This window comes from Plectropomus leopardus, chromosome 20, assembly GCF_008729295.1.
Source record: "Plectropomus leopardus isolate mb chromosome 20, YSFRI_Pleo_2.0, whole genome shotgun sequence".
In the NCBI taxonomy this organism is placed as follows: Eukaryota; Metazoa; Chordata; class Actinopteri; order Perciformes; family Serranidae; genus Plectropomus; species Plectropomus leopardus.
The window spans coordinates 4,997,510-5,021,143 of record NC_056482.1 but is presented as its reverse complement, the minus strand read 5'-3'; the positions used below and the strand labels follow the sequence as shown (position 1 = coordinate 5,021,143).

At 38.8% G+C, this 23,634-nt stretch overlaps 1 protein-coding gene across 1 annotated transcript in view; it reads left to right on the top strand.

Moving 5' to 3' along the window:
* The window catches only part of LOC121960063 (netrin receptor UNC5D-like), an 89,742-nt gene that overhangs the window by 1,757 nt on the left and 64,351 nt on the right, over positions 1-23,634 (top strand). The gene's annotated exons all lie outside the window — the stretch shown is intronic.

Genomic DNA, 23,634 nt, shown 5'->3' with positions numbered 1-23,634 from the left:
CAAAAAAGTCAATCATTACCATCATAATCATATTAGTTTAAATGCTTATTTTTGCTCCTAAGTGAAAGTTGAAGAAATCATATGATTCATTTTGGCTTGAGCTGTTTTTTTTTTTTATTATCAGAACATGACAACATCTGCCAAACAGCAGAATATTTCACAAATCTGAGGTAGAACAAATCAATTATAATCTAAAATATTGTCATCAATATAATAATAAACAGATAAAGAAATATTCGCTCTGGTAAGGAACATGTCAAACTCTGAACACTTTGTTTTAGAGACAATTATTACAGAATAAATAGACAAAATAAAAATCTCAACAGTAACTTTGTGTGCAATTTTTACACCCACAGTTTATAATTTCTGCTGTTTCTTAAACAAAACAACAACAAGATGGACGTTGACGACATTGTGATGTAGCAATGAAAGTCCGTCTGACATGACTGAGACAGAAATCATATTTACAGATGTGTTAATGTATTAAAGTTTTATTCATGTTACCTTGAGTCACATTATGTCATATCGTTATATGAAACAGCCAGTTAGACAGTCACGCTAACTTGCTAACTTCCTAACTTACCATTAGCATTACATGAGTAAACTTTACAGCTACTGTAGCTAACTTTATGTGGCGATCATGGTGCGCTGTTATTCATGGTCGAAAAAGTCATACTAAAAATAACTTCAGCCAATCCCCCAGTCTTCTTCTTCTATGGCTGCTGCTTGGTCTGCGTCTTCTGGTTAATGGCAGATGGTAACTGGCCTTAAAGGGGCATTACCCCCACTTTGGGCATATGGGTGTTTTAATTATATGGAGGATTTATTGAACATTTCTTACATTGCTATCAAGGAAAAATAAACATGCTGTTCATACACAATATATGCAGACAGACTTTCAGCCTAACTCATTTTTTCCAATCAAGTTGTCCTCCTGTCACTTTAAGTTACGAGCATAACAGTCACATCTCTGATAGCAAGGTTTGAGGTCTTAAGAATGAACTTTGCAGACAGTGCTTTGTGCCCATGACTACGTCCAACCCTGCAGATATATATTGCCTCTCCTCTTCACTGCGCACTGTGTGTCACATTTGATCTTAACTGAAAATGACAACTTTTAGAGCATGAAAGGCACCTACTTGTTCAATTTGAGCATTTGACTTTGAACTGGGAATGGTGTCTTTTACTGATGCAACTTGATGAAATGCAGTTGTTGTTGTTTTAACTTGGAATTCAAACCACTAAGAAAGATGTCCTTTTTTTCAGAAGCCCTGTTTTTATTACATCATCTCACAATGGGCATTAAATATCTCATGAGTTTGCTTGTAATGTTTATAAAGTAAATTGACAAAAAAAAAAGAATCATACTTTACTTTCTCCCCTAAAATGTATACTGATGTTGTTAAATTAACTGATTCTCAAGTATACACTGTAAAAAGTTACTTGGTCTTCAATCAGTTGTGAAAAAGTTGGGTTTAAAGTATCAGGATAATTAAGTCTGACTTTGAGCAAGAAAACATAAAAGTATTATCCAGGGTTCCCACAGACATAGACAGCCTTTAAAAGTCATGAAATCCCACTATCTTGTTTTCCAGGCCTGGAAAATTATGTAACATAATGTCAAATTTATCTCTGTAAAGTAACGTAGCTCTGCTCTGCATAGTTGTGCACTGATGTGTGACGGTTTTTTAGCCTCAGCAACGGCTATTGCCATGGCTGGAGGCGCTATGTTTTCAAGTTGTCTGCCCGTCCCATTTTTGTGAATGCAATATCTCAAGAATGCCTTGAAGGAATTTCTTCAAAGTTGATACAAATGTCCACTCGAACAGAAGAATGAACTGCGTAGACTTTGGTTGTCATAGGTCAAAGGTCAAGGTGACTGTGACTTCTTTCTTATTCTTGTGAACCCTGTGTCTAAAGAAACACTTTGAGGGAGTTTTTTTCAAATTTGGCACAAATGATCACTTGGACTCAATGATGAAATGCTTAGATTTTGGTGTTCAGAAGCCAATGTCACTTTTTTAAACAAAATAGGCAACAGGCCAACTGAACTCTCGGCTTTCACTCCCTCACCTTGGAAGCTACCTCTCCAACCATCAGTAATAAGATACTAAACATTATTTGTAAAGTACAATATAGTTTTCTTTGAGTTATACATTGTGAATGGTCATTGGAATTTTTATTATTGGTCCTTGAAAAGTCATGGAAAAGTTTTAATATTTTGTCCATGAACTTGTGTGAGAATTCTGGTTATCTACACGATTATTTAGCCCAAGGTCTGCAGCAGACATCAGATGACCATCATTTAATTACATCAGAACCAACTGAAAGAGGTCGGGATGAAGGCAAAATATTTATGAGCCTTCCTTGGTTACTATTAGTGCGACAGTGTTGATGCTTCACTTAACGCACAGCACCAATCAATATCTCCCTCCAGAGTTAACAATGGACCTCTAAATTTTTACTGCCTTATAGTGTGGATTCATAGCTCTGCTCCCATCTGGCTCCTTATCACCATTCATATCTGTTTCCTCCGGGACAGACACAAGGAAGAGAAATACTGGATGGAAAGTACTGAGAAAAGAAGAGCATCTTAAAAATCCACCTGCACTGCCATCTTATAAAGTAGAAAAACCTGGACTGTAAGGATATGTTCCTCTAAGCACCAGCTGCAAGATGTGAAAACAGTGCGTGTTGAATTAGTGTTTTTAATTAGATTTTTTTTGCAACCTTGACCTTTGCTTAAGTAACAAAACCTAGAAGCACCACAGAAACAGATTTAAGAACAGATACAAGAAATTATCTGTTCCAAAAAGAATGAGTTGTTTCCCATGAATGTGATATTTAGTTGAATTGTTATACTGTAAAAGTTCTCAGTAAGTTTTGTGTATGCTATTCTCAGGGCTGCTTCCTACTTCATGCTGTTGCTATAGCACCTGTGCTCAAAGCTGAGGTGACAAATGTTACAGATAGACAGGCAGCTCTTGCAGAGTTTAAATTTAATGAAGGCAAAAATGAGTCCTTCTGTTTGTGGAGAGACTGATGGAAGCTGCCTGCATAAACTCATGACTTAATCCCACTGCCAATGAGACACTGTATTTTTTTCTTAAAGTTAGACTGTATGCATTGCCCCATGTCCTAGCTACAATTCTTCAAACCATGATAGCAATCCTTTCTTAACCATAACAAAGGTGTTTTAATTGCTTAAGGCTGCTATAGTCAATATTCTAATGACAACAATGGCTCAAGTGGCTGTGTTAGGTTCACTTTATTGTTTTAGTTAACTTTTACTGATCTCATGGCATCACTTTCTGCCACAAGAGGCAGCTGTTTTCAGAAAAAATCAGGGCCTAGTTTTTGTTTCTTTTGATCCGGAAACTCTTTTCTGCATTCTGGTGACTTTGTATTCAGCAATTTGTGCCTTTTCGGCATCAGTTTATTGTGTATATGTAGGGGTGGGCGTCATATCGAATATACTTGATGTATCACAGTTTGTTATACATGTGACGTATAAAATGACTATACATTGATATGTCATTTCGATGAGTCAGCTGTGTTTTGGTTCTCTCGATCTCTTCTACGGCTCTCTGCCTCTCACAGACACACACACAAAGCAGGGCTTTTGCAGAGCTCCATCGATGACTATTTAGTCACATTTTGTGACCGTGTAGCACTGCTGCAATTTGCAAATACTATTAGTATGTGAACTAGAGAGCTGTCAGTGTGTTTCCAGCTTACAGTAAACTTTTAATGAGTGATAGTGGTGGTATTGCGAGCAGGTGAGGTGTGCATTTGCAAAGCTCCGATCGCGACTATTTTGTCACATTTTGCGACCACGGAGCACCACTGAGACTTGCAAATATTTGTTATATCTGAACTGGGGGGTTGTTAGTTTGTTGCTTGTTCACAGTGAATGAATCCTCACGGTTAGAGGTGCCTTGATATCTGTTTAATTGTCTGCCAACATCCAGCTGTCGACCAGAAGCTTTAAGTTCACAGCAAAAACATCAACACTTCCAATATGTTTTGAAAATGTCATCATAAAATACCTAATTTAACTTTCTTAGAAGTTCTAGTATTTTATTAAAGGTTATTATAACAGTACTATATTCAACTTATTATTTGACAGTAGCAACTGTATTAAACTTTATTCTATCTGCAGTTGATTATTATTATTTATCTTTTTTATTTTAGTAGTTGAAATCAGTTTAAAGGACATTTAAAAATATTGCAATACAAATCATGTATGCACATGATCTAAATATTGAGGGGGATGTGTCCCCTGTTTAGTCAGGTAAAAAGTAGTTCCTATATTAATACATCCTACATTAATAGTATTACAGGTAAAAGGAAAAATCTGTAGATTTTATTTTGGGGTGTACTGTCCCTTTAACCATAACTCATGATGCATTTGGCATGACCACAGTATTGCATCACCTCAGCGTTGTAGTTTAGTGTGTTTTTTGTTCTGCTGATAGGGATGCCAGGACAGCAAAATGAATTAATTTTGGTTAGTACTGCCAACAATCCTTTTTACTATATTAGGCATTTTCAATATTACAGTCTGTATATTGCAACTGGTTCTCACTCAATGAAACCTAATGGAGAAATGTCATGAATGCAGCATGTCTATAGTTTAATTAGATATTTCAGTCATGGCTTTTGCTTGATTCTATCACAGTGCAACATAAGTTATCAGAACTTCTGTGTAGAGGTTGTTCAGTGTTTCAGTATAGTTTACAAGATAAACTGCAAACTTTTCATGAAATAGTGGCTCTCTGGCATGACATATCTAGAAACTGTTGCAGCTACTTTATTGGATGATGCTTCAAAAGGGAGAAAAAAGAAAAGTGGAAAACAAAATGTCCCCTGATTAATGCCAGTATTGGTTGATTTTTACGAACACTAGACCTGGCCATCTTTTCCAGCCCACACTTGGATGTGCCTGCACACTCCAACAGCCTCCCTCTGGAACCAGTAAATAGCTTCAAATGTTAACATTATCATTGCTTAACACATGATTTGTTCACAGCGGAGGTGTCCTTTTGAGCGTGGCATCATTTTTAGGCCCAAATGATAGAGTCAACACTCCTTTAAGTGAAAAGAGATATAAAATGATTCCCCTCCAATGTTGTCCATTACATGTTGATTGCTTTTGTTCAGATAAATTGTGATGGGTTTTGAAATTAAAATGGAAAATATAATAACCAATAGCAATCAGCATTATTTTATGGCTTTGTCAAACAAAAATATTGCAAAACTGTCCAGTGCTTTCCAGGAAATTTAGCTTTTTGTAAAAACAGTGACTTGATATCCTTTAAAAGCACATTTGGCAAACAGAAATCCCATTCATTATTGCTGAAGGCTGAAAAAAAAACCCTGACTACTGCTTCATCATTGGGCTTAGCAGCTCAACACCAAAGCTGTCACATTTCAGAAACACCTTTTTTTTTCCCAGTGACCACCGTATAACTGAATTACACATCTCCTCAATATTCACACAATCACATACAGTTGGTATAGAGCCATCTGCCTGTCTAGAATCGAAAAATAAACAGCATTTTTTATTCTTTTTCCAGCAGCATGGCTTTTAGCCTGTTCAATCACTCAGTCACATTGGCCTGGAATGAAATATCTCAATAATTATTGAGATTTTGTAAAAACTTACATGCTTCTATTAATTTCCCAGAGGATGAGACTTTCTAACTTTTGTGATTCATCACCACTTTTTTAGTGAAGTATTTCCACATCAACTGGATGAATTGGCACAAAATGTTGTGTAGATTGTCATAGATGGTGAATCCTGATAACATGGTCACATTTTTATACCTCCGAGCCGGCGATAGTTAAGGCATTGTGTCCAGGTTGTCTGTCCATCTGTACATCCATATGTCCATATGTCCGTCTGTCCCAATGTTGTCAATGCGATATCTTAAGAACACCTGAGAGAATTTCTTCAAATTTGGTGCAAAGGTCCACTTGGGCTCAATGATTAACTGATTCAATTTTGGTGGTCATAGGTCAAATGGTCAAGGTCACAGTGACCTTGTCTGTCTCATTCTTGTGAACGCAGTATCTCAAGAACACTTTGAACCATTTTTATTTTTATTTTGAACAAATGATCGCTTGGACTCAGTGAACTGATATGATTTTGGTATTTGAAGGTCATGGTCCCCTGTGCCATTGCATCTGTCTCGGTTAAGACAATACTAATTATATTCCCATGTACCACAGCTGTACAAAACTCATGCTAACATGCTAATCTGGTAAATATGGTAACCATGACCTGCTTTCTTCAGCATATAAGCATTTTCTATGGGATATGTTAGCATGTTTTTCCCCATTATTCTCCAAGAAGTTATACTCATGTAGACAATATGGACATACTAACAAATCCAAAAAGGCGACATCAAATGTATGATTAGCATTAAGTGACTCCCGTAGGAAAAACTGTTCCTGGGCATTCAAGAGAAACAGGCGACAAAACAGTACACAGCCTTCACATATACACAAGATATATCAGTATACATATACAATAAAATACATGCATTCAGTAACACATAGACCCATAAACACCAGAACACACACATTAAGATTATTGCGCAGATGCCCCTTACCAGATATTGCACATCCCCCTCAATAAAAGACATAATGGTAAATATTGCACAGATGTATAACACCAGATATTGTCCCCCATACACACACACACAAACAACAGACAGAGAGAGAGAGAGATGTACAGATGTTATTGAGTTACAAAACATATAAGGACACAGATAAATAACAGGGGACAGCATGGGAAGAAAAATGTGGAAGTAAAATAATTTAAAAAGAAAGGAAATACTAAAAATTGAAAACACAGGAAGAAGAAGAGATGATGAGAAACAGAGAGAGAGAAGAAAAATATGTAAATGAAGGGCATGATCTGTTTGGGTTTGCCTTCCAGGTGAGATTTACATGATGGGTTTTGTTAAGTACCATTCTTTCTATTCATGCATACACACTCCTAGATACATGTACATGCTTACGTTTAACTTAAACTGTTGTATTGGCTCATGTGTTCGAATGCTGATAAGTTAGCACTACTGTGCTTAAGTGCAGCTTCTCAGAGCATTACACTCCCCATTTATGGAGGCAAATGACAACTTGTCTTTAGAAGACACTTTGCTCTTAGCACACATGCTACATGCCTGGTAAGTAGCATGTGTTTTTCTTAGTTTTTTCCCCTGTCATTGTACCTTCCTCATGCATTTGCTTTGTCTAAATTGTACCTTTTTTCTCTTTCCTCTGAGCACTTGCACAGAAACATAAATATCTAAATACATCTACTTGTGTTCCAAAATTGTGTGCTCTGGTTGAAAACCCTAGAAGGATGCCCACTCTGCATGTTGATGTGTAGACAGGCTTTAGTATTCACAGGTGTGGGATACAGAGGATTCTGTGAGCGTTTCTAAACGTTATCTGTCACAAGCTGTGCTGTGTACACAGGCAATGGTGGGCCAACATGCTACATACTGAGAAAATGAACATCTCGACATGGCAAAGACACCTCTGGCTGTCCATCCAGCTTCATTTGTAGGAGGCATTTGAACAGCTGTATCTCGGTACAGGCTATTATGTCTGACTCAGGTGGCAGAATGGCCTCTGGGTTCAGCAGCGAGCAGGGGGCTGTAGCTATTAAAGCAGTAAGCTGTGAATTAAATGCAGACAGACTCAACAACACATGCCCTAACATTGTTTGACCAGGGGGTTCGAGGCAGAGGATGAAGGACCGTGTCTGTCCAGGGGCGCCTAACTCAGCTAGGGAGATGTATTTTAGCTTTGTGTTGTGTTGTGTTTCTCAGATTCAGTATTAGCTCAGATGTGCCTTCCAGGAGACAGAGCAGCAGACAAGGAAAAGAAATGTAGAAACAGAAAGAAGAAAATATCCATTACAGCTTTTGTGAGTAGCTTCCACTGCTGTTGCCCTAAGCGTGAGGAAAAACTGGCACAATATACAGTCTATTCCAACTGGATGAATCGTGTCGTGTTTCCAGATCTGTAAGATGCGAAGCAGAGTAAAAGAGATATTTTCAACCACCATGTAATGGCTAAATATTTCACACCTGCAACTCATCTTCTCTGCGAGCTAATCCTGACTGCTCAACTGTCCATGACAATGTGTGAGCTGCATTTGTCTTGTGAAAATGGGAGTTCCTTCCAAAAATGTCAAATATACTTAGTTTCATGTAAGTTCTTGCAACATGATCTCATCCCTGCTCGTCATGTTTTGACGTTTGGGCAGAGGCCAGCAGCCTATGACAAGCCTTTTAACATTTCATCCAACCACACTCCTATCAGTAATTATGTTTTAGATATCCATAATAGCATTTCTCTGAGCCAAATTGCATCTTCACTGGTCAGAATGTTAATTAAGGACATCCACCATACATTCTTGCCAGTAAAAATTATATTTCAAGATATCTCCAATTTTGATTGGGCTAGTCAAAACTAAATGTAAGATATATTTAAATCCTTAAATCATATAAGTGGATGTTTTAACATTTAATAGCAGGACTGTGTATAATTTGCGTATATCTGTAATTTTTTTCCCGGTGCCAGTAAGTGCATTTCAGATATCCAAGATGACATTCAATAGGTGGGTTTCCATTAACCCTCAAATTGCACAAATTAAAAATTGTGAATATAAAATACGTGTGGAAACACATCAGTTTTTATGCTTGCATGAGGTGGAATTTCAGACGACTTGGATTAGGCTAGGGAGAGATCATGGTTGATGTCAGTCATGAGAGTCGACTCATGTAAATAACGACTGATGTGACAAAATAACTCAACATTGATTTTTAGGTGCACACCGGTCAAACACCGGTCTCCAGGTTCAAAGTCCTGTGCTTGTCAACCTTTCTACCTGAGCTCCCCCTGCCCTAAGCAGACTTCTTTGTCTTATTCTCCATCCATCGCTCTGAACGTCAAATAGTGGAGTGGAGTGGATGCATGCGTTGTTGGGTATCATTTCCATAATTATAATTTTGGTTTTTTTTTAGTTTTCTACCCATCACAGATTGTGCATCAGTATCTGATGCTGTGAGACACTGCCGGAGCTTCGTTTTTTGATGCCAGGCTGGTTCTTTAATTATTGTCGAACAGAAAGGCATGAGCTGACACATATTACGTTTAAGCCTTATTAATACAGATACATTAAAGCTGTTTTTCTAGCACCACAAATGCAATCTTGTGCACTAGACAGCCGGCTGTTGTGGACAGATCGCATTTATTCAGAGCAGGACGCCACTGTGCATGTAACTCAACTCTCAGCACTTCTCTGAGACAGCAACAAATACAGCAGTGTCAGGTGTTGGAAGAATTGTCTTTTCTTGGCTTTGTGGTTTATGTATTTCCTACTGGAGCTGAGATCCTTACCAGGAAGGTTAGGGGCGTAAAAACAGCTTTCTGCCCAGAGACAAGAGATCTCATCTGTGTGTGATTATTTAACCATGCACTATTCAATTAACACATTGTACACAGGTTGAGAGTTCAAAGAATAAACGTGTGATTTCTTGTTTTGAAGATTTAAACCAGACGCTGATGTCATGTATCACCGCAGGATATAGTGAAGGCTGTAATGAATATACCCATTTATTATCATTATGCAGTTATCATGAATGATAGCATTGTTGTGCTATTCAAACAATTGAGTGGGCTTGCTGTCAACCTGAGATATATTACATCTTTCGATACAGAAATGTTGGGTGAGATAAAAGAGGACACTGAATGTTGGACATCAAAACAGTTTCTCTCTTTGTTGCTTCTATCAGTTTGAGTTTATTAGAGTGTCTTGTGTTATTTATTAGTTTTTCTTAGATTTGAGTAACATGGTTTGAAATATGCTTCCTTTATTGTACAGATTACATTATCAAAACTGACTGCAGTATTGACAACTTAGGGAATTTCAGGATCTCTGATAAAAAAGGAGGCACGAGTACTATCTTCCGCATCACTTGCATGCCAGAAAACATTTTGTGTAAATGTATAATAGATTTTTGGAGTCATAGGCTCATGAACTTTGTACATTGCCAGAAACAAGTTGTGATAATAAAAAAGAAAAAACATTCTGAAAATTTGTCATAAATCAGGAGAAATCTGGGAGAATCATGACCCCGGGAGGGAACCATGTGAGGGCAATGGGAGTCCAACAGGAAAATCGGGGGAGGGGGGGGCTGGAAAGTATAACACTTCCAGAATTAATACAGAACTTTGTGAGATGCATGAATAAGTTATGAGCACAGGGGAACCAGAATGTTTTGGCCAGGTGTTAAAGGAAAAATTTGACATTTCTGGAAATATGCTTATTCGCTTTCTGGCCAAGAGTTAGATGAGAAGATCGATCCCACTCTCATCGAGTTGCACTTACTAAAGTTGAGGGTACAACTTTAGTACTCAGACTATGGAAGTTTTTGGCTGATTTATCCCAATTTCACCCCTCCCTTTAGAGATAGAAATCAGGTGTGGGACTTTGACCAGGACCAAATTTTTGGCACAGATTATCTGGTAGTGTGAGAGGTTTACAGATTCAGTCACACTGCAAAATAAAATACTTATGAAGAAATTCCACAAAGACCTTTAGTATGGAATTCCTTTCTTAATCATATTAAAGAGAAATGTTCCCCGCTGGTCCATAAAACAGAAGTCAGAGTTTGACAGTTTGAGTTAATTTAGCTCTTACTTCTCTGCAAATTGTCTTTTTACATTTTTACAAATACATATCTTACAGCTTGCTACTTTTGCTTGTTATGCCTCCGCGCCAGCAGCCATAGCCAGAGGCATTATGTTTTCAGGTTTTTCATACGTCCGTCTGATTCTTGTGAACGTGATATTTTCTTATTTAACACAATCAGGACTTAGATGCAAGGATAAATTGAGTAGATTTTGGTGGTCATAGGTCAAAGTTCAATGTCACTGTGAATTTTTCTGTCTCATTCTTGTGAACTTGATATCTCAAGAACATCTTGAGGGAATTTCTTAAAATTTGGCATAAACTTTGGAGTAGACTCAAGGATGAACTAATTAGATCACGGTGGTCAGAGGTCACAATGACGTTGTATTTGTTTCATTCTTGTGAAAGCAATATCTCAAGGACGCCTTGGGGGAATGTATTCCAATTTGACACAATGATTCACCTGGACTCAGCAATGAGCTGATTAGAATTTGGTATTCAAAGGTCAAGCTCCCTTTGACCTTGCATTAGATTAGATTAGAATCAGGTGGTTTAAGGTCAAATGTCAAGGTCATGGTGACCTCATTAAACATGTTCTTGGCCATAACTCAGGAACCCTTAAGAACCACCTTTAAACTGTGCTGGTTGTATAGATGTTCTGTGTGTGAAGCATCCATGTATGTAAACTATAAGTGCAACTTGACTGGTACATGCAGGCATAGTTATAGTCTAGTCTAGTTATTTATTTATTTGTTTTGAATTATTGGGGGATTGTTTCTTTTCTTTACTTTTTGTTTTTTTTTCTTCATCACTATGTTCTGTCTCTCTAGTCTTTGTTTTGTACCTAATATGTCACATAGTATATCAAAGCACTGTAACACTTTTTAAAAAACCACACTAAACCACATTTAAAAAAAGAAAAAAAAGAGGCCTCATGAACTGCTTGTAGACTCACTGGGGCCATCCCAAATATTTTGGAATTTGTTTTATATTTTGGCAATTAAATCTGTATGGTTAAAATTTACGTCATCAACAGTCAACATTATATCCCTCGAGGGTAACATTAGCCAGTACACTACTGTTAACAGATCCATCCATCCACCCATTTTCTTCCGCTTATCCGGGGTCGGGTCTCAGGGGCAGCAGCCTAAGCAGGGAAACCCAGACTTCCCTCTCCCCGGGCCACTTCGTCCAGCTCTTCCCGGGGGACCACGAGGGGTTCCCAGGCCAGCTGAGAGACATAGTCTCTCCAGCGTGTCCTGGGTCTTCCCCGGGGCCTCCTACCGGTGGGACGTGCCCTGAACAACTCACCAGGGAGGCATCCTGGAGGCATCCTAATTAGATACCCAAGCCATCTCATCTGGCTCTTCTCAACGCAGAGGAGCAGCGGCTCTACTCCGAGCTCCTCCCGGATGACCGAGCTTCTCACCCTATCTCTAAGGGAGAGCCCAGCCACCCTACGGAGGAAGCTCATTTTGGCCGCTTGTACCCGCAATCTTGTTCTTTCGGTCACTACCCAAAGCTCAAGACCATAGGTGAGGGTAGGAACGAAGATCGACCGGTAAATCGAGAGCTTTGCCTTTCGGCTCAGCTCCCTCTTCACCACGACAGATCGGTGCAGAGTCCGCATTACTGCAGACGCTGCACCGATCCGCCTGTCGATCTCCCGCTCCATCCTTCCCTCACTTGTGAACAAGACCCCGAGGTACTTAAACTCCTCCACTTGGGGCAGGACTTCGTCCCCGATCTGGAGGGGGCACGCCACCCTTTTCCGGCTGAGAACCATGGTCTCGGATTTGGAGGTGCTGATTCTCATCCCAGCCGCTTCACACTCAGCTGCGAACCGATTCAGTGAGAGCTGGAGGTCACGGCCTGATGAAGCCAACAGGACCACATCATCTGCAAAAAGCAGCGACCCAATCCTGAGGTCACCAAACTGGACCCCCTCAACACCCTGGCTGCGCCTAGAAATTCTGTCCATAAAAGTTATGAACAGAATTATGAACACAGGTAACATCTGTGATATCTGTTAACAGATATAAAAAAAATAACAGTTAAAATCTTACCTCCCGTTCGCGCTGAAGAATAGACAACCAGTGTTCACTTCCTCTCCCAGAACATTTCCTCATCAAGACTTGTTTAGCCTTCTGCTTTTCTTTAGTTTTTGTTTTTTTAGCTGCAAAGAATTATTAACATTACAGCAAGTTGTTGCAACAAGTCAACCCCCTTTTGTTTACATGTGCTTCCCAATGAGATCATGTGAGAGAGATCACATAAGTGGCTCCCTCTGGCATGATAATCCTGATAGCATCCTGCAGGGTGTGATATGCCATCATTTTCAGATCTTGTTGTGTGTGCATATTTGAGATTAAAGAGATCTGTGATGCTTATGTACGTGATGCAACCCAATTTCAAAACAGGTCAGGATATTAAAACTACTGTAGTCTGCATTCACACTGTATAATATATTTATGCTATATTAACAAAAACGTCTTAGTATGAGACCGAGGCTTATCAGATATACTCAACTGACCCACAATGCATTTCGTCTTATCTGCAATGGCAGAGATATTGTGTAAGGCAAAACGCTGTTAATGTCACTTTATAAGGTTTTAATGTTTTTTTAAGACAAGTTTTTAGCTTCCAAATATGTGGTCAGTTTATCCAAATAAAACCTGTTTGGAAATTTGTTGCAATGCATTTCGGGGATGTGAGAGCCGCTGCAGTACTGCATACTAGAGCTGCACCGATTCATTGATTCATTGATTAGTTTTCAACTGTTGAATTATTTGCCAACTTATTTCAAAACTGATTAAACTGTTTGAGTCATTTTTTAAAGAAAAAAAAGTAGTTATTCTCTGAATCCAGCTTCTTAAACGTGAACATTTTGTGGGTTTTCTCTCATCTGTGACACTGAACTGAATATCTCTGGGTCGACATTTGAAGACGTTATCTTGGGCTTTGTAAAAAATGATGGACTTTTTTTTTTTAACATTGTCTGGCATTTTATAGAGCAACTTAATTGATTACTCAGGAAAATAATCACAGATTAATTGACAATAAAAAACAGGTTGCAGCATACTGCATACTGCCTACTAAATCATTTATTAGTAAGCAGTACATATAGATTGAGTATGTAGTAGACACCAGATACAGACACGGGGATACCTCATGGGTCGCTGCTCCAAGCTTGCCGTGATGTATCTGCGCGGGCACCATGTTGGGGAGATCAAGATCTGCTAGTTAACAAATTACTATTGTTACATTTGGACAGAGCGAGGCTTGCTGTTTCCTCATTTCCAGGATTTGTGTTAAGCTGAGCTGGTAGTAGCTTCAACACGAGAGTGGTCTTGTTCTTATCTATCTCACTGCAAGACACCAAAGTCCAAAATGGCAAACTCTCATTTTAAATACATTTATTTTTAAAAGATACTGTTACCAGATACTGTTGAGTAACAGGAACTTTTTGATGGGTTAATGAAAACTTTGAAACTGTGATGTAAGTGTTAAAGCATGCTGTGAGACGGGCTGCGGTGATAAAAATTAAACTTCTCAGCCAGTCTCATTACCGGTTTCGTACCTCTTCAACAGCTGTGGCATTTTGAAAATAGCTCACTAAAAGCAGAGGAGAGAGTTTCTCCAGGTAGGATAATAATGTTTGAATGATGCCGAGTTTGCAGACGTAAATATAATCAGGCACAACAAATCTGCAGCCAAATGCAGATGGCACAGCATTTAAAGTTGAATTGCAGAGGCAGTCAAAGTGCAGTTAGAGACGTGTCGTGCCTCCTGTGATATTACCCTTAGACATTTTCCAGTGATCGACTGTACTTAACCTACACACTCTGTTGTCAATATTATTTATTCAATCACTATACAACTCAATAATAGAAAAGGGTAACAGATTTTAAGCTGTTTTTGCTGTGTCACGTATCACAGCTATAAATGCATTTCAAGAATTCAAATGAGATGCCACTTTTGCTTGATGAAAAAAAGGAGGCCATGACGCGCGGGAATATCGGCTGTCGGTAATGCTGTGTTTTCGATGAGAGAGAGAGAGAGAGGAAGGCGGAGCGAGAGAATGAGTGGTAATTGTCTCAGTGCTTTTCACTGTGAGATTCTTTTGTCCGGTGCAACTACAGGATGTCACATAAATACCAGCCTAGCAGTTTGATGTGTACAAGTCTGCATGGTAATCTGTGTAGCCCGGTGTTGTTTGCACATGATTTAATCAATGTAAACACAGTGGATCACTGTGCGCAGTGGCTTGGCCCACTGTGCTACTTCTTAAATTGGAGGATGCAGATTTATCACGTATATCTGTCCTGCTGCCTTCAGATGGCTGAAGGGATTTAACCACAGAAACCAAAAAAAGGATGACTCATATTTTTAGTAAAAAGCACCTGCAGATGACAGATACTGCTAAGAAGTACCAATTAGTGTTTAAGTTCCTGCAGAGTGTTTTTTTCTGTAGTCACATCCACTTGCCTGTGAGTGCTTAATTAAAGCTGTTTATTACATTATTAGGACTGTACATTTCCTTCAAAGGATTTAGCGTGTGCTGATTGTCAGAATCGCCAAATTATCTGCCGGGTGAGGCTGCACTACCCAAACAAAAAAGCAAAAACAAAAATGTTTTTTAGATTTCTATTCTTACCACATACAACTCAGCTTTCACCAAAATACCAACACTCAGCGCTGTGCTGCCTCATCGGAATAAAACAACTGTCTGTGTCACTTCTTACACCTTTGTGCTAAATACAGAAAAATACCAACATGTCAAAGTAGTGCTTCTGGTTGTCTTTGTGCTGTGCATGAAAATTGCGCAGTTGGTATGATAGCAGAACAGGGATGCTTCCACAAAATATTGTTCCCTAATATAGACACAACACAAAAGAAAAAAAGGGTACCATAATGGATGACAAATCAGTTGATCTGTGCTTTCCCATGACATCTTTGGCTCAGCCTCAGAAACATATAAACTACAGTAAATGGCCATGTCCAACTATTACATAACTTATATACATATCAAAAGAGTTCTTTATTAACCTTTTGAAAGCTGAATAGAAATTACTTTTATTGCGCTGCTTTTTATTGTTTTATTATTTTTGTGCTTGTTCAGACACCTTTCACAGGTATTTAAACCTGAACCCTGAACAAACTGATGTTTAAATTCGTAAAAAAAAAAAAAAAAAACATGTTGAAAAAATGCAATGAGCAACTTGACAAGAAATGTTCCACAAACTGCAAGATTTAGTAGATTTTCAAACTATATTTATAATTATCGCAATTACCTTTTTAAAATCATGTTTCCTTTAATTATTTCCTTGTTATTGTTTCTTTTTATTATTATTATTTTTTTTTTTCTTTAGCTATTTTTCAGGTAATCTTTTGCATTTTTTTCTTTTTGCTAATTTTTGGGTTATTTCTTCAAAAATTGCTCATTGCCTTCTTCCCATGTCTTTGAAAAAAATCAAGAAAGCGTCTTCTGGATTGTCGTCTCTTCAGTACACTGCTCATTGTTTGCAATTCCTTTAGCAACGTTAGACTATAGACTTTATCAATTATTGGATGTAGCTGCTGTGACATCATTCTTTGGCTTTTTGGACTCCTGTTTTGAGCCCTTGAGTTCAGCATTTCAGCCGTCGCAATCGTGTTTTTTTGGATTCAGAAGTGACCAAAGCGGCCCAGCTTTAATTGTGGGTAACCTTAAGCCTTATTAAAATATAAAAGAGTGACTTGTATAAAAATTCTACCCTATCTACAGTCATTACAAATGGGGAAATTGGCCATGGAGACGAAAATCATTTTTGTACCAGGCTGTAAACATGTTTATTTCTGCTATAAAGTTTGGTATTTTAACAAAGGGATCAGTGGGGATTTACTCACTTTCAGAGCCAGCCTCAAGTGGCTATTTGATAAACTGCAGTTTTTGACATTTGCAAGTTGGCTTTGTTTTTCAGCCCTGGAGGTTGCTGCGCACTTGAGACAGAAACAGAAAACATTTCTGCTAATTTCTATAAACAGATATCTGCATATGAATGCAAATGAATCAGAAAAAAATAAAATTCTTTATGTAAATCACTGTTAGAGAATAGCCAATGGGTTACAAGACCTCACTTCAGCTAGTGCCTTCCACCTTTTTTGCTCTCCACTTGGACTGTTTATGAAGAGGACCTGCAGCCTGCTCAAACAGGATTTATTTAAATCTACTCGGACTACAAACAGAAACCAGAACCAGAAATCTTCCATTGCCTTCTGTTACAAGTATAAGATAAGATACAAGTACATTTATGGCAATGCATTGGTTAGGTAATCAAATGGGTTTTTAAAAAGGTCCACTTATCTTAGAAAGTTGACAAATTTTCTCGTATGTAGAGGAACACAGTTTATCAAAAAAAAAGACACCAAAAAACCATAAATTAATAAATAAAAATCACCATATTTAGGGATACATGGATTTCACTCAGTGGTAGACAACTGCTCTGCCTTTGCATGCATGTGATTATGAGATTAACAGAGAAGAGTAAAAAGAAATGCTTGATGTTTGAATCCTGAAGTGACAATTACATGTACTCATATGCGGTCTATTAATAATGCATATATCTCATTAATCATGACACTTGGCTTTCACCTACATGATAGTGCTGTAGCAGCTTTAGATAATAGAATCGATGCTGCTGATTCTCCCTGTTATTACTTCATATTGTATCTGTACTAAAGTGTTTTTATCACACAGCCGTACTTGTGGTGCATAATTAGGTCCATTGAGGGTTCACTGCTTGAGCAGTTTTGATAGACAAAAGTAGGGAAAATAAGATCTGTGATGTTTGCTTTTAATACTAAAGAGCACAAATGTTTTTTTCTAATGTTTTCTACCCTCAGAGCTAGATCAGCTGCCTGTCACTGTTGTATTTTACTGGAAACAATAACAGAGCAAAAGTAAGTCGGTGGGAAGCATATTGTGATAGTCGGCCAGTGGGAGGTTTTTTGCAGCAGTCCACATCTGTTTAGTCAGAATGGGAATTTGAGCAAGTTAACATAATTAAATTTACAGTTTCTCATCAGTTTGGATATACAACGATATTTTCGCACTGATTTTGGAAACAACTCTTAGCGTTCCTTGTGTTGGTTGCAAGTTTCCCTTTGGGTTTACGTAACTGTTGTGCAAAGGTGTAAATCTGTATCGCACACACAGGAGGGAGAGTTTTACACATCCACAGTGGATGTTATGATGTTGAGCAAACATAGTTTCTGGCTTTACGAGCATCAAAAGCTGTCATTAATGTCTGCTTGCCCCCACTGTGGCACTAAAGGTAACTGGCCCAATGTGAACCATGAAACAGGAGACTGATCAAGGCTGACAGTAATGGCCGCCACACATAAACACAAATGGAAGAGAGCTGTCTGTACAGAACAAGTCCAGATATTGTTATGCAGTTCCTGTGGCTGTGAAGACTAATGCAAGACAATGTCTCAAACCATGTCCTGCTGAGAGTGAGAGTGAAATGCTACCGAAAGAGCTGCTAAATTAGAACACAGAATATTGTAAAAGGTCAAATCTCCATGTATTTTTAATACAAAGCATGTAGAGGTGCTATATAAATACTGTGAATCAAATTGCACATCCACAGAAAAATATACACACAGTCTGTTTTCAGAAACTGTGTCTTTAAACAAGCCTTTAGGAGTTCCATGAAGTTATGATGTCACAAATTGCTACACAGGCTATTTTCAACCTGAAACATAAACATTTTAACCCTCTAAAAAGTTTGTTGTTTGCATATCCACTTTAAATTGATCGAATGTAGGAAACATAATTGTGCATTCAGCCTTTCTACAACAGCAAGCTAAGGCTTCTGTCTTTTATGTCATCACTTGATTACCTTATGGGGTCTTACCTACATGCAGTGCAAACATAGTATTTTGCTGTCATTACGCTGGAATTTCCCTGTAATGGCAGTGGGAAATTGTAGTTTGCATAATCCCGTATATATCGATGTAAAATTAAAAAAAAAACAAAAAAACAAAACATAATAGCTACAATATTTATTCTTTTTGTTGTCAAAAGCTATGATTTCTGTCTTCCGTTTCATCACCTTGCTCGTACTGGCATTAAGTTATGGTACCTGCAGCTAAAACACACAAAAAAAGGTGGTGCTTGAGGAATCAGTCCTGAATCCATCACAACACTTTGCACTCTGCTTACATAAGAATTAGCATATCTTAAAAATCAAATAATATAAATATTTTCAATAACTTATGGCGTGTTAAGATTTTTTTGACGTTTCTGTGTTGACAAATTGTTTGGATCAGTATGTTTGTAAATAAATAAAAACATGTCAGATTCTACAGGTACATTACGTACAGGTATATTCAGGCACAGTGTGAGAAAAATAATGTCTTAATGTCTTGATTATTAAAGCATGACAGCGTTATAGTAGAAACCTAAAATACAAGTATGAAGCTGAAAATGAGTATAAAATAGGATCTTTACCATCCTAAATGTTTAAATACGTTGTTATGTTGCTGTATTTCCCCATGAACCGTCTTCATCTTTTTGTTCAAAGATAATCTGTCAAACTAAAGTTAGGATTTTGTCAAGAAAAAGTTGCATTGATCTTTGCGATTATTCTTGCACAGAGCAGTGTATCGTCAGATTCAGCGCAGCAGTGTTTATTTCCTTATCCCTTTGCAATTGTAAAGCCTTTTGATAAAGCCCAGGCAGACACGGCTCAGCTGGATATTCCATGTAATCATCCCTACCCAGATTTTAACCTCCCTTCAGGAAAACGGCTCGTGCTGATAAACTCCTCAAACTGATTTTAGGATGCTGTATCGAGTCTTTATAGACAGTAAATCACTCTGCTTCTGTTATTCAGAGGGGAACGGGCTTGCCTTAAAATTCCAAAGACAAGACAAAACAAGGGCAGTAAACAAAACATTTCTTCGCAGCGCACTCCACACGGTGACCTATCTCAGAAGACAACTTTATTTTTGTCTTCATCGAAATGCTGTAAGAGATGGAAATGAGTGATAGAAGTCAGTAGATTATCAAAGGACGGAGTGAAAGAAGAGCAGAGAGGAAGGTGGAACAGAGGGGATATCTGTGCCTATAGACCTCAGCTGAAAGCATGATACTCTGATGGAGAGATAAGCGAAAGAGAGGATGAGAGGGAGGAAGAGGAGGTTGGAAAATGGGAGAGTGAAAGAGAGGCTGAAAACGGACACCACGCCGATTGTCTCGAGAAGGAGAGGATAGTGGCTCCTGCAGATTCAGTGATGAAGAGATAGCGGTTGAGGGAAGGCGTTTGAATGCAGGGAGGACAGGGGAAGTATGGATATCTATTCCTGTTGATGCTCTGTCAAAGACTGACTCCACTGTTGTGTATTCTGATCCCAGCCAGCTGAGATAACATCAGCTGAACTCAGGACAAAGATGGAGAGGTGCTGAGGGAGAGTGAGCTGCCGTGGACTCTCAACATGGGTTTCACCAACAAGGATCAGTTTAATCTAGGATTAGCTCGAATCAAAGTTCAGTCAAACTAGGTTTAAAGTGAGCAAATCCCGATTTAAAGTAAAACAGAGCTCTGTTGAACCCTTAAAATTAATCTCGATTTAGTGAAGCCAAGCTTATTTATTTAAACAAGGGTTGTCAAATGTTTTTTGTTTTTTTAATCATGATTAATCGCAGAATTTCAAAAGTTAATTGGGATTAATCACATTTTTAAATCACATGTTTTCTATTCCATTATTTTGCATTACAAAAGTCTGTATTGACTATACTGAGCAAAATCAATTCTTACCAGATTGTCTTGTTTAGCAAAATGACAGTAAAAAACTGCATAGGACTAACATAAAGGGGGCGTACCTGCAAAGGAGAAGCTCATGGGTACCCACAGAATCCATTTTTATTCAGATATCTTGAGGTCAGAGGTCAAGGGACTCCTGTGAAATAACCATGCCGTTTTTCCATCGCCAAAATGTACCTTTAAATTGGAGCGTTATTCCGCTACCTTCCAGAAAAGCTAGCATGCCATGGTTAATACCACTGGATTCCTCAGTTGATACCACTGTAGCTTTAAAACTCAGCCCTGTGCAGCTTCTTAAAGATGGCTTTAAGTTTAATCAGTAGCTAATTAATAAAAATCATTTAAAAAATAATCAGCACACTTGTGGCACCTAGTTAGTGCAAAAGTGAGGTAAAGAGGCATTAACTGTTTAAATGTCTACTTTTCTGTAACAATAAATGTCACATTGTTGCTAGCTCAAAATACGCTAGTTGAACAGATGATGGCTCAGCAGACAGGCTCAATTTTTTTCTTCTTTGAGAAAAACTTGATGGCCTAATTAACTATATTGACAAATCATAGAAAATAAAAAAGAAAGAAACAGACCACAGCATTAGTCATACAGCTGTGTTTCTGTCACATCTATGTTTAACAGTCGGCTCAAATGTCCTGTTTAGCTCCAAAACAGTTTTCTTGGTGATCCAGTGTCTTGACAAAAAATCATCATCATCATAAAAGTCAAACAGGTTGAGTCTGTCTCTCAACGTTCTTCCAGGAACTTGATTCTTTCGCTCAATCCATCTCAAAATGGCCGCCATTGTGAAAGTTAAACCTCCTGAGCTGTAGTTTTAAAGTGAACCGTGGATCACAACTGAAATTGGAGTTTAAAATTTTGGTGCAACAGAATTAATTATATCTAGGTTCAGAGATAAATCTGAGCTGAGATTTGAAGAGCATTTAATCGAATCTTTTCTCATTTTAAGATAGTTTTACAGTTGGGTGCAACAAGATGTAAATTTAAACCATGATTTAATCAAGTTGAAAAGTTAATCCTTGTTGGTGCAATCCAGCCTCAGTGTCACCAAGCATTAGTGAAAGAAATGGAAGTGAATAGAATGAAGTGGCCCACAGTGTGAAGCTACTTGCGTATGCAAAACTGGCTCCTAATAAGCAGACACGCAGTTTTTGGATAAACATAAACAAGGCGACTGGGGGAATGACACAAATAAGGACTCGCAGCATTTTAATGGCTGAATTATCATGATTTTTTTATGCACGGAGTAATGCGTCCCTTTGGTTCTGGGATTAAGTATGACACACACAGCTGGGACCAGACTGAAGATGTTGCTGGGAGCATGTTCCGCTTGTCTAGCAGGGTTCGTCTGTGTCTGGCCCTCAGCCAGCCATCACAGCCCCCACATGCTGAGCTGCATGCCGCAGTGTCACATCACACAAACATTTCCCCAAAGCTGGGTTCACATCAGACAGACGCGCTCCTAAAGCTATACCCATCCACCTCAACCCACAGCCCACGCTGTGTCACCTGCTATGTACACAGCTGCCACACGCCGATCCCTAACACAAACAGAATTCTGCGAATCCCCCATCCGAAGCGGAGTATGGCGGAAGCATCCTGGACCGGGTTGAACTGAGCCGGACTAGACGAGCTTCACCGAGCTGCTTGGATCAGGAGCCACTTGTAGCTGGCACCGCCTGGATCCCTTAGGGCCTTTTCGTAGATGCAGCCAAGGCGAAACAATGGGCCAAAGCCGGGAGAAATCACACCACAGGCCCCGTGCCAGGCAGACCAAAAGAAAGACGGGGAAAGAAAGAGAGAACGACAGCAACGTGGGATGAGTGAGCATCAACATTGGTGTATCTCTTCCTGACTCCTTTGTGAAGGCTGCATTAGAGACATATTAAAGGACGTGATTAAAGGCAAAGCTGCTCCACCTTGAGGGCTGTTGTCGAGGCTTTCTGGTGCTCTGTCAAGAGCCACTGGCATGAGCCTGAAGGAAAAGGAGGCAAAAAAGGGAACAGGTGGCTGAGGACAGGCTCATGGAAGGAGCTGAATGGATGTTTGTATTCCTGAAGGCAGAGAAGTGACCGCATGTCATCGACATGACCAAGCAGTTATTGGATAATATCTGTGGCGCCGTGTCATTCCAGGCTACTTGGAAAAGGGACTCGGCTCTTTGATCTCTGCCTAATGTTCAGGAACCTTGGAGTCAGAGTGTCTTTCTGATTTCTCTCTTTGTTTATCTCGCCTTCAGCAGAAACACCATGGCCCTCACTCAAACAAACAATAGCCACCCTTCAGTGTGGGTGGCTATTTCATGCATTTGTGTTTGAATAAGTGCTTGCAAGCTGAAATTATTTTTTTTATCAAAAATAAGGTTCTAAAATGAGTAGATTTCTCCGTTTATTTTTTTATGAGGTGAGTCTGCCATAACTGCGCAGGATTCAGATTACCTTCCTGCATGAGAGATCCACAGGAAACAATGCGGAAAGCTATTTTATTAATATCATTGTCATTGTTGAGTGTACATTAGGCTTGGGCAGTATACATTTTTTCATACCTTCATAACTTCTTTAAATTTCACCAGAGTACACAGTATATCACAATATGTCAGGAATAACAAGTAGGCTACTTACTTTTAGCTTTTCAGACTAATAAATACACAAGAGAAACCCACAAAATGTTAAGAAAGGTAATATTATCACAAATGTTTTCCCTTATTAAGCAGAAAAATACAACTGTGTCAACTTTCTCTCGGTCACAAAAGAGCAATGAGGCTTGTTAACTCATGAAACATTTCACACTTCATTCAAACTCAACAGCAACAAAATGAAACTTATCCAACTTGTTCAAATAATCCTTAATTCATAGAGTGATCTCTCTGCCATGCTTGCCGCTGGCTGTTTACAGTCCTGTAACCTCTCCCTCCACCAGCAGAGCCTGTTCCACCAGTAGAGACCGAAGACTGAGCTTTGGTGGTACATGCTGTGCTCTACATACAATGACTTTAATTTAAAAGGGAGCGCTTGTATTTATGACTGCATTGAAGGTATATACCTTCAAAATTTCTAAATATCCGGGTATACTTTAGCACCGTGATACTGCTGAAG